Source organism: Ostrea edulis, chromosome 3 (genome assembly GCF_947568905.1).
Source record: "Ostrea edulis chromosome 3, xbOstEdul1.1, whole genome shotgun sequence".
Classification (NCBI taxonomy): Eukaryota; Metazoa; Mollusca; class Bivalvia; order Ostreida; family Ostreidae; genus Ostrea; species Ostrea edulis.
The window spans coordinates 28,808,600-28,820,107 of NC_079166.1; the positions used below are offsets into that span (position 1 = coordinate 28,808,600).

General features: G+C 34.5%; 1 long non-coding RNA gene across 1 annotated transcript; it reads left to right on the forward strand.

Moving 5' to 3' along the window:
• Positions 1–3,891: 3,891 nt before the first annotated feature.
• On the forward strand, positions 3,892–11,085 carry LOC125674104 (uncharacterized). The gene is made up of 3 exons (XR_008801891.1): positions 3,892–4,253; positions 4,598–5,844; positions 7,082–11,085. It is a non-coding gene; the product is annotated as an uncharacterized LOC125674104 (long non-coding RNA).
• The last annotated feature ends 423 nt before the right edge of the window (positions 11,086–11,508 follow it).

Here is an 11,508-nt window from a genome sequence, read left to right on the forward strand (position 1 = left end):
GATCCCCCGCGATATTGCCCCCCCCCCCCCCCCCGTTATAATGCCACCCCCACATATCGCCAATAAAGTTCAAAGTCACGTTTTCTTCGTTATGTAAAACCCCGTTATAACGCCTCCCCCCCCCCCGCATACCGCCTTCCGCCAACCTATTTACAGGTACGATTTGGTCAATTACCGTTATAATCACCCCCGGTAATTAACGGCAGGAAAATTGCAGTGAGCAGGCTTAACCAATTATCCGCCGTTAGTCCTCAAGGTATAAGTTTGGAGCAAATATTTAGTTACGTAAACGATAATCATATGCATCTGAGTTCAGATATGCAGTATTTTTTTTTTTAATCTGAGTATGGCGGACACACCGAAATCTAATAGCACATTGATATAGTATATTTCTTATGACAGCTGTACACACACACAGCCTCCTCCAATATAATGCCACCACCGTTATAATGCCAAAATGCCGAGGTACAAATGTTGGCGTTATAACAGGGGATCACTGTAAAAAAAATTACAATGGAAATAAATGGTACAAAATTACCTTTTATGGACGTGCTGGTTATGAAAGAAGACACTAAACTTTCAACGTGTGTCTACTACACCCCTACCGACACACACTAATACCTACATTTCGGATCATGTCATCCACATCATACAAGACCTGCAATTCCTTACAATCTGGCTAGACCCTTATGCATAATAGTGAGTGATGTAAATACCCGAAATATCCGTATGATGGAACTTCATATACTACTTACAAAAGCAAGGTTATCCTGATCAACTTAAAGAAAACGGAAATGGACAAAGATATCATTCCATTTGTACATAGGCACAATCCGCGCAATAGCATAAACAATATAACGAAAGACAATTAATCAATCAAGAAACTATACATAAAAATAACATTCATCAGCAATCTGAAAAGAATATTATTACGTCTGACTTGTTTCATACCGATTGTTAAGCCGTTCTTGGCACACTGATTTTGACTGCGGATATCTCCGTTTACCTGAACAGGATATAGGGCTCACGGCGGGTGTGACCGGTCGACAGGCGATGCTTACTCCTCCTATGCACCTGATCCCACCTCTGGTGTGTTCAGGGGTCCGTGTTTGCCCAACTATCGATTTGTATTGCTTGTAGGAGTTATGAGATCCATCACTGTTCGTTATCTTCACCTTTTATTATCATTATTATACATTTCTATAGCATTTTATCTAATTAAGACAATTACTCTAAAGTGTTTTAGATGTAACACAATAAAAACATAAAACAAAGACTAATGAATGCATACCAAAAAGACATAAAATAATACTATAACTGAGGTGTTTTATATGTAAAAAAAAAGTATCCATAAATACCTAATTACAGATGAAATGCAAGTTTAGAAAGTTATGCTTTCAGTTTTGTCCTTCTTAAAGACAGTTGTAAGGTCATTAAGTTTGAGGATATAAACAATGTCTGTTAACATGTCACGAAAAGATCACAACACAACATCAACGGACGTGTATTTAAAGCCAGTGCCACTTGTCGTGTGCAGTGTGCCAAGAATGGCCTACAAAAATGTAACAATCAGTATGAAACACGTCAGACAGCATTTGACCCAATGGTAGGTGTATTGGCGAACTAGATCATTATAACGGCCATGGAATTTGCGAAATGCTACTTTAATCGATACTGTTGAAACCCCTGAACGATCAACTTGCTTTTCAGTAGTTTGCCTCGATTTAGAAGCTGAACATACGCAGAATAAGCTCTTGCGTATCGAATCAGTTCTGAGATATAAACGCCATATGCAGGTGATAATGGAATATTGTTACATAAATATAGGAAGGTGACGATGGAGAAGCTAAAATAATCATGTTTGTGGGTTACTTATAACCTTTACTTGCTTCTGTAAACAGAGACCTGTAGCCTGTGAACAAAAAATGCACGTTTTTGCTGTGGGTGCAGCCACTACAATATTGGAAATCTGTTATTGTGACTGTGATTGATAAAAAAAATATTGTTTCATTTCATAAATATTCATGAAAGTTCGAGGGCTTCGCTAATCATGCAGCCACACTTCGATGTAGGATAGGCACTACCGGATTCAGTAACTGTGGCTACTGACGATCATCAAGAAGTTTTCTCTAACAATAAACAAAGTGTCTCATCCTTTTCACACAGTTTGTACATGAATTATTGCCATGTTAGATCCATTCTATGAATGTTTGAAAATATATCCAAAACGATATACTCTTTTTGGATAAAAATTCAAATGAGAAACATGCAAGGTGAAGATAACGAACAGTGATCAATTTCATAACTCTTATAAGCAATACAAAATAGATCGTTAGGCGAACATATATCCTCTGATGTTAAACTCATCCGATGCACTGCAATCGGAATCATATTTAGGACATCTTTTCATACACTTGCCATCGTCTGAATCCGAAATGGCTAGCTTTCACTAATTCATCCTTTAAAAAATGATCTTCGGGGAAAATATCATATTTTTCCCATATTAATTATGCCACTCAAATGCCATCTGTATTGACACTTTCTTCGGGATCTGCATTTTGATTGAGTTAGAAATATGCTTTCTGCATCCATGACAACATCTTTACTCATGAGCATTTCGCAAAATATATGGTCCGTATAACAATTTAGTTTGCCAATACAACCTATCATTGGGTCAAATGCTGTTTGACGTGTTTCATACCGATTGTTAGGCTGTTCTTGGTACATTGATTTTGACTACGGATAACTCCGTTTATCTAATGAAGATATAGGGCTCATGGCGAGTGTGACCGGTCGACAGGGAATGTTTATTACTCCGAGGCACCTGATCCAACCCCTGGTATATACAGGGGTCCGTATTTGTCCAACTCCCTATTTTGTATTACTTATAGGAGTAAACAGATTCATCACTGTTCGTTATGTTCACCTTTCATGAAAGTTTACGTGGGAAAAGGTCAGATATTAAGCGAGCGATCATTGCCCATTTGTTGCTGTGTTTTGAAATGCCACTCAGTCTACATACTTAGGTAAAACACATAAACATCACCTGGTATAGTTTATTAAGTAAACAATAGAGACAATAATTTAAGCGGGATAAAGTCCTCAAACTGTCCATTCTGTGAGAGAGAAAATTATTTTCGACCCTTTGGGCCTGGAACTGTTTTTTCCTTTCACATTATGGACCGTTTGCGGATTTTAGCCTTTACTGAATTAGTCACCATACGGGAAAAAAACTTGAAGGCTTTAATTTAAATGTACACTGTCAAATAGAGATAGAAAATCATAAATAACACCCCACAACACAGTAATCATACAGCTGCATAATTGTACCTCTTATATAATTCAAGTATGCACTGACGAAAATTCTCATACCATCTATAATTACTGTATTTTACACACGTATACGTGTTGTCAGTCTGCAAATAAAATTTGGATTTTCATAAGGATATCCTTAAAAATTCAAACAATACTGCCCTGCTATTTTTAAACTGTGTCTGCTTTTATTTCTGCCCACAGGTGGTATGAATGTATATACACTGTAGAACATACCCCAACATTATCCTACCCCTGGTATATCCCGGGGTCTGTATTTGCCCAACTCTTAATTTTGTATTATTTATAGGATTATATGTGACACATCACTATGTGTTGTTTTTATTTTTTCATGAGGCCCAATCGCACAATTTCCCAAATAATATATACAACAAAATACAAGAGTCAAAGTTTAATGAAACTCAATACCCTATTTAAATATTTTCCGACGCTTACAATGTGTACGTTTGTTCAATGTATTTGTAATGTATTTGTAACTTGATATATATATATGTAATTGGACTTGTTTGAATCACGTAACTCAGACAGTGTTATCTTACCAAATGCGACACACGGGAAGAAAGTTCGCAATCAAAATATCAGGACAATTTCAGACTTGTCAGAAGTGTTTGCTCGTCGTCATTTAAGATTTCCAGTTTGAGACAATGTATCCATCGAGAAACTTTAAGATCCATTGTGATGCAAGGCATCAAGATATATGATTAGTCTACTTAACCAGAAGTTATCAATGAAAAAATGTGGAGATTTAGAATTCGTTGGAAGGTCTTCGAAGTGCTCTATACGTACGTTGTTCCGCTCTATTGTGATGTAGCATTTTTATACACTAGTATTAATGACAAGCAAGATATTTATTAAATAATCCTAGGCAAAATGTAGAGTGAAAGAGAAGATATCAACGATTACGACAAAAGCGGACTTAGGTAAGTGAAAAGCATTATTTGATTATTGTATTCAGTTTATTCATTCATTTAGTACTTGGCAATGTTTTAAAGAAAAAAAACCACTCCAAGTTATCTTCCCTGAAATTCACCGCTAGGTGAAAATGATGACACAATATGGCTTCCATTTCTACTCAAGTTCGTTCGTCATATGACATTTTAGGTGGCTTGATGTTAGGTTGTGTAGTAGCTCAATTAGTGCCCGTGATTGAGCATATGTAAGTCAGCCAACGTTGTAATATTTTGTCATACATGTAGGTCAATTGCATGTGGTTTACTGATTCTATTTAATCATCAAAATAAATATATTTTGTTGCGATTTGCAGGATGAAGACTATTTACCTCATTTTATTTTTTGGAAGTAGCGTTGGCACCAAGGTATAAACACGATATTATATTATATTCCATTGATAAACTGTATATATTTCTATCTGTATTGATCTTCTATTATACAATGCGATCTTCCATTTAGAAAGACAAGATGATATGAGGTAAAGGTGGTGTTGTAAATGTAAAGACCTTCCCATGCATGAGACGTGGACAAGTAGTGAATGTAGTGTACTGTATAAATCTATGCGCTTTTTAAATTTTAATCCAACAAACATTCTTGTACATTGTATATCATTTTCAATTGAAATATTTCCCTTATATTTTCCTGATAAATCTTGGCAACACTAATGTCGATAAAACATCAAGTCATGTTCATGGAGGTGTCCTAAGGAGTAAAGTCTGTCTGGGACATCTCTTATGATACATCTTACGATTTTTTTCTAAAGCTATTGCAATTCAAAACTCGTCGCAATTTTATTCTATAGTTCAAACCACACCATGGGTGTTATATGACCATCTGAAGATAAAACATGGTTGCCGTTTACTACTTTACTAAGTGTTACCGACTTATAAATGATATACTCCATGTTATGCAGGGCAGTAATCTTTTGGTGCCATGTTTTCTTTATATCATAAGAGCAACATATGATACATACACATCAATATTAAGTTCCCCTCTATAGGGTCTGTAAGTCTCGTTTACTTTCGCTTTCGTTTTACTACTTCCGGGCAGTAAAGCAAAATGCCATATTGTTTTGCATACGGTTGCAATCACATTACCGGCGGAAAACAACGTTGCAGCTTGTTTCGCTTCCCGATTGAAGCACCCAAGAGAAAGAAATGGATTGAGAGGTTCAGGTAGGCGCATTTTTATACTTTTTCAGCGTGATTTACCGGCATGAAAATGAAATTAAAGCAGATTAGTAAATCTCACAGTCATAGTGACCGTGTCATATGCGTTTTCGACTAATGGTCATTTACTACCACAATATAATTTTTTCTTCAATTAAACTGTGTTAAAGAATTGTCATATGTTTAATTGTGATCAAAATATAGATCAGTAGGTTAAAGTAACATTCAATATACATGTAGGTTTTCTAATTCGCAGGCGTACAGATAGAGAGTGCGATAATAATGATCGAATCTGCAGTTGTCATTTCCGCGAGGGCAAGAAGGAGAATGGGCCAACCGTATTCAACTTCAGCAAAACGTTAAGCTTCCCTGAACTACCCACTCGAAAAAGGTAGGTTTTTTTTTCATATAAGGGACTGGTCAACAATTATTGAGGGTTGAACCAGTGCATTCCATATAACCATTTTTAACAAACCTTATGTCCTATCTTCTAAGAATACAAACAATTTGATGATCTAAATCAGATGTGAAATACAAAGTGAGTGTCTTATCTAATAAATAAACATATATATGTATAATGAAACAACGATTAAATACTTCATTAACATTGTTACAGATCACATAGTCTAGTTAGAAATCTCATAATTGTTTTTGTTCAATTGTTGTTTATGTTTAATTACTGTTTTCCTGAATTTGTCTCATATACATCCAAGTATTTTTCACATCTCAGTATTCTCTATCATATTATTAAAGATGTGTTTAGGTAAATTCTGGCATGGAGGTTATAAAACGTTTTGAGCATGTTTTCATACTCAAACTGAACCTATGTGCTCTAAATCGTACTCATACTCAAAAGTGAGTGTTTTACTAGTAATACGGTAAACGTTTATAACCTCCAGGCCTAGTCTGTATCCTTTAAGTTATGACCAACATGATATAAATATTTTTATTTTCTATGATTGAAATCCATACTCCATGCAAATCTTATATGTAATTTTTGCAATTCTTTTCACAGCTGAATATTTATTTTGCGATTTTTAATTGCATGTTTTACTATTAAATATTTTCATAGTTCCAATATTTCATTGCAAATTTTCTGCAGTATATTCAACTTGGACATGAAATAAAACATGCATTCAATTCAGCATTATTGTTTGTATGATAGATCTATAAGTTCAAGGATTTGAATAAAAAGTTTTTATATTCTTTTTTCAACGTTACATTTGCAACAAAACATATTGCTGTCCTATCAGTGTTGAAAATAAAAAAAAAGTTGAATTCCTATCAGAATGTAAGTCCCCAAAACTGTGTGTCCTGTCACCATTTGTACTAGTCCAAACCCCCAATAAATATTGACTGGTCCCTAAACTGCATCTTCACTAGTTGATGGTTTCTAATCAGCGCTGCTACTTAAAAAAAACCTATGAAAACTGTCAATGCTTTATGAGTAGCAGTGTGGATCAAAAACCCTCGACTAGTAGATCTATTAACTGGAATGCACAATAATTAAACTTAATTGGGCTACTCATTTGTGTGGTGATTAATCTTAGAATTAGTAGGTTCCTCATAATATAGGGCCTCAAGATAAAATGTTAAATTTTAATTTTAAATAAAAAACTAATTTTTAGGCAAAAGAAATCTAAAGAAGCTGGCAATGATGATATGGATGAACAATCTGCATCTTGTAATGATCATGGTTATCTAGTTCATGACCATTCCTATCACATGACTTCAGATGATGATGTTGAGGCTTCTATGCCCATTCAAAAACAATTCAATTCAGGTAAGAAACAATAAAGATCCAGTAAATATAGATATAATTCTCACTACATCAAGGCTTATACTCTTTATGATACCATGCCACAAGATGGCGATTTAAATGTTTTGTAAAATTATTTTTATTGATTGAGATGTTAGCTCAGTGGTCATAGCATTGGTCTGGTGAACCGCAGATCTCGGGTTCAAATCCGCCAGTCTTTTGTTCATATGTGCTGATTTGTTTTTGAAAACCATGGTTTTTTTAATATCCAAAATTGCATATTTTCTGCCATTTTAACATAAGTATTCATTATATATCATCATATCTTTCATAATCAAACCATTTCATGCTGATTTGAGAAACTCTTTCAAGATATAGTGAGCCACCTTAAAATTCAAGGACTGTAGTGTATGTGAAACATATAAACTACATAAAAAACCTTAAACACAAAGATACATTGCTGGATCTAGTAAGTGCTCTACCAAGCCCCAATCTCTGCTCCTCACGAAACTGTTAACAGCTGTGAAGGAGAAACTTCAAACTTACTGTGCGACAACATATGCCAGAAGTGGTGTTAATCAAATGTGGATTCTAAAAAATTCTAAAGAACTTTTAGTAAACTTGAAATCACAGAATTTTTCACAGAATTTTTCCCAAATCAATAGCATTAAAACCTATGACTTTTCAACACTATACACGACCATTCCTCACGATAAATAACGATTTTCACATACAAATTATTATCAACATTCATCATATGTACTTGTGAGGAGGATCTTCATGAAAAATATTTGAATTTAGTTTTTTGTCAGTCATTGAATTTTGACCTCACCTTTTACAAGCATGATTATTGGCAAATGTACCAGATAAGAAATTCATACTGCGTAATTCTTAAATTGTTACTTTTGGGGATTTTATTGTTCCAAGTATTATTTTATTTCAGTATATTTTTCTGAACAAAAAAAAAAACCAAAAAAAAAAAAAAAAAAACCAAAACAAAAGAAAAAAAAAAAACACCAAAAAAAAAAACAAACCAAAAAACAAAAAAACAAAACACTAACGCTGAATGAGAGCAAAAGTTATATATTATATTGGATATATATGTCCTTCAAGTCAAATGAAAATTTCTCATATATTGTAAATTTGTATTTTTGATATATTTAACAAATCATTCTGATAAAGATGGAAGAAATACTGAGAAATAAGAATCTAGCATTGTTGAAATGTTTTGATACCATGTGCTGTTTTTCAATATTCTAATAATTTTCAAGTCCACTTGAGTCCAAATGACAAGGTCACAGCATTGAGTTCCAGACAAATGAAGCTGTCCTTGTATCTGATGCCAGTAGTCATGTGTCATGTGTCCTTTCAAAGTAAAGTTACCATCTTCCTCTTTGACTGAAATATAGATAAAAATGGTTATAAAATTAAATCCATCCATGTTATGCCAGAAAGAGGCCCATAGGCCTTATCGATCACATGAGCACTAGTGAAAAAGTATCACTACTCCCAAGGGCTATGAAATTTGGAAAAATGTCCTGTTCTGAATATCTAAGCTTAATTCCAATGCTCAGCAACAGTACAAAACAAAATATATTTTTAAAACTTCACAGCCCTCAAAAGTGCATAAAATGATCAAATGCTTTACAATGTACATAATATAATAAGTGTATTAACATTAAAACATCAATAGATACGACTAATTTGGACCCAACCTAGAATCAAAACCCTGGGTTGTGAAATTCACCATTTTTTGTACATAATTTTCTGCTATTCCTAAGTATGCATTTAGATTTTATACAGTGTCAGCAAACTTGTACAAAACATATATACTAAGTTTGGCCCCACCCTGGGGTCAGAACCCCATCCCCAGGGATAATAAAATTGTCAATTTGAGTGGATGCCTTCCTGGTCTTCATCACTAGATGCATTTAGTTTTTCTTACACATGTGCAGTGTGAAGATTTTTGAAAATTGGTCAAATTAAGTTATCAAGAAGTTTAAAAATGTTTAATTGTCAACACACGATGACAAACAACAACCAATAGCTAAAATGTAATGACAGTCTGTGAGTCATTAAATGTCATACAGCTGATGTCTCTAATATGATTCAATTACAGTGTATACCCATACCTAAGTAAAAATCCTTGATTGTACTGCATCTGTAACAGTCAAGTCCTTAGCTGAGAAAGGGCATTTGACCTCCACTATGTCGGGCAACGTTTTCCTCTAAGGATGCTGGAGGTGCACATTCAAACTGTCTTTGAAAGTTCCTTGCACAAAACCATCAGGTGAAGCCCCTAAGAATCCTGTCTCATGAAGCCATATACCTACAAATAATATATTCTTAAATTAAATATTATTTATTGTCCTCATAGAAGAATGATATCAATGATATGTAAACAAAATTTTTTGTCAATAAAGATACCTGTTGGCAACACTGTTACATCCCCTTCTTTGCAGTATTCCTTTATAGCAACACTCTCATGTGTAACACCCCACTGGATGGGGGATCTTTTTTCTAAGTTGTAGGCACTCAATAACCTTTTCTTTAAGGAGATATTTAACCTGGTGGAAAGGAAAACATATGTCATTGCTAATAAGATTCTTTTTCACCTGAATGTATTTTTAAATTGGGCTGAAATTTTAACCAATTCTATTCACCATGAATGTATGTCTACCTATTGCGCTTTTCAGCTGCAATGATTGGTCCAAAACTAGAAGCAGTAAATCTATGTTTCCTTACTGCTGCACAGGTAGCATTACCTCTCTGTCCAATTGTGAGGAAGGCTGTTTGTATTACTCTATCAGGTGAAACGATCAGTTGCTGCCTCAGCCATGAGAGTAGTTCCTTTGCTGTAAGTACTCTTGGCACAAAAGAAGGTCCTCAACAATTGGTACAGGTAGTGCCTCAATCTCGGGTTCCTTTGACAGAATCCAATGCAGAGCTTTTAAGAAAAGAAAGAACATTGAAAAATACATTTGCATTTATGAAAGATATGTAATTTTTATACATGTTCATGAAAATATTGTGTAGAGAATTGAATATATTTATCTTTACAAACTAAACAAGGAGTTGTTTCACATTTACTTCTAAGTTGCTAGAATTTGTAACCAATCCATTTGTCTATTTATAAAATAAGATACTGGATTCCTAAACTACATAAAAACCCTTACAAACAAAGATATATTGCTGGATCCAGTAAGTGCTCTACCAAGCCCCTATCTTTGCTCCTCACGAAACTGTTAACAGCTGTGAAGGAGAAACTTCAAACTTACTGTGCGACTACATATGCCAGAAGTGGTGTTAATCAAATGTGGATTCTAAAAAATTCTAAAGAACTTTTAGTAAACTTGAAATCACAGAATTTTTCCCAAATCAATAGCATTAAAACCTATGACTTTTCAACACTATACACGACCATTCCTCACGATAAATTAAAGACTAGACTTTTTGACATCATAGACAGTTGCTTCTTCAACAAAAACGGAAAACGGAAATACTCATATCTAGTGATCAGTCATTCAAAACTTACTTTGTTAAACACCACTCTGATTCCACGCACAAGTACTCTGAAGTTGAAATAAAAAATATGCTAGAGTTTCTCATTGACAATATCTTCGTGGTCTTTGGTGATCAGGTCTTCCAACAGTCTGTTGGAATTTCCCTGGGCACGAATTGTGCTCCTTTGTGTTAGTTGACCTGCTTTTATATTCATATAAAGCAGAATTTATTCAAAAACTTCTACGTGAGAAGAAAAAATCTTTCGCTGTGACCTTCAATTCGACTTTTAGATATATCGATGACGTTTTATCTATTAACAATGATAGCTTTCATTCATATGTCGATTTGATATATCCCCGTGAGCTCGAAATAAAGGACACCACAGAGTCGTCCACTTCTGCTTCATACTTAGATATTTTATTGAAAGTAGACATTAACGGCAAACTGACAACTCAACTGTATGACAAACGGGATGATTTCAGCTTCTCCATCGTCAACTTCCCACATTTATGTAGCAATATTCCATTATCACCTTCATATGGTGTTTATATATCTCAACTAATTCGATATGCAAGAGCTTGTTCTGGGTATAGTCAGTTTTTAAATCGAGGTAAGCTACTGACAAACAAGTTGATGGTACAGGGATTTCAACAGTCTCGATTGAAGTCAGCATTTCGCAAATTCAATGGTCGATATAACGATCCAGTTCGTCAATACGACCTCGCATTGGGTCAAATTCTGTCTGACGTGTTTCATACCGATTGTTAAAGACCCCCCCCCCCAAAAAAAAAA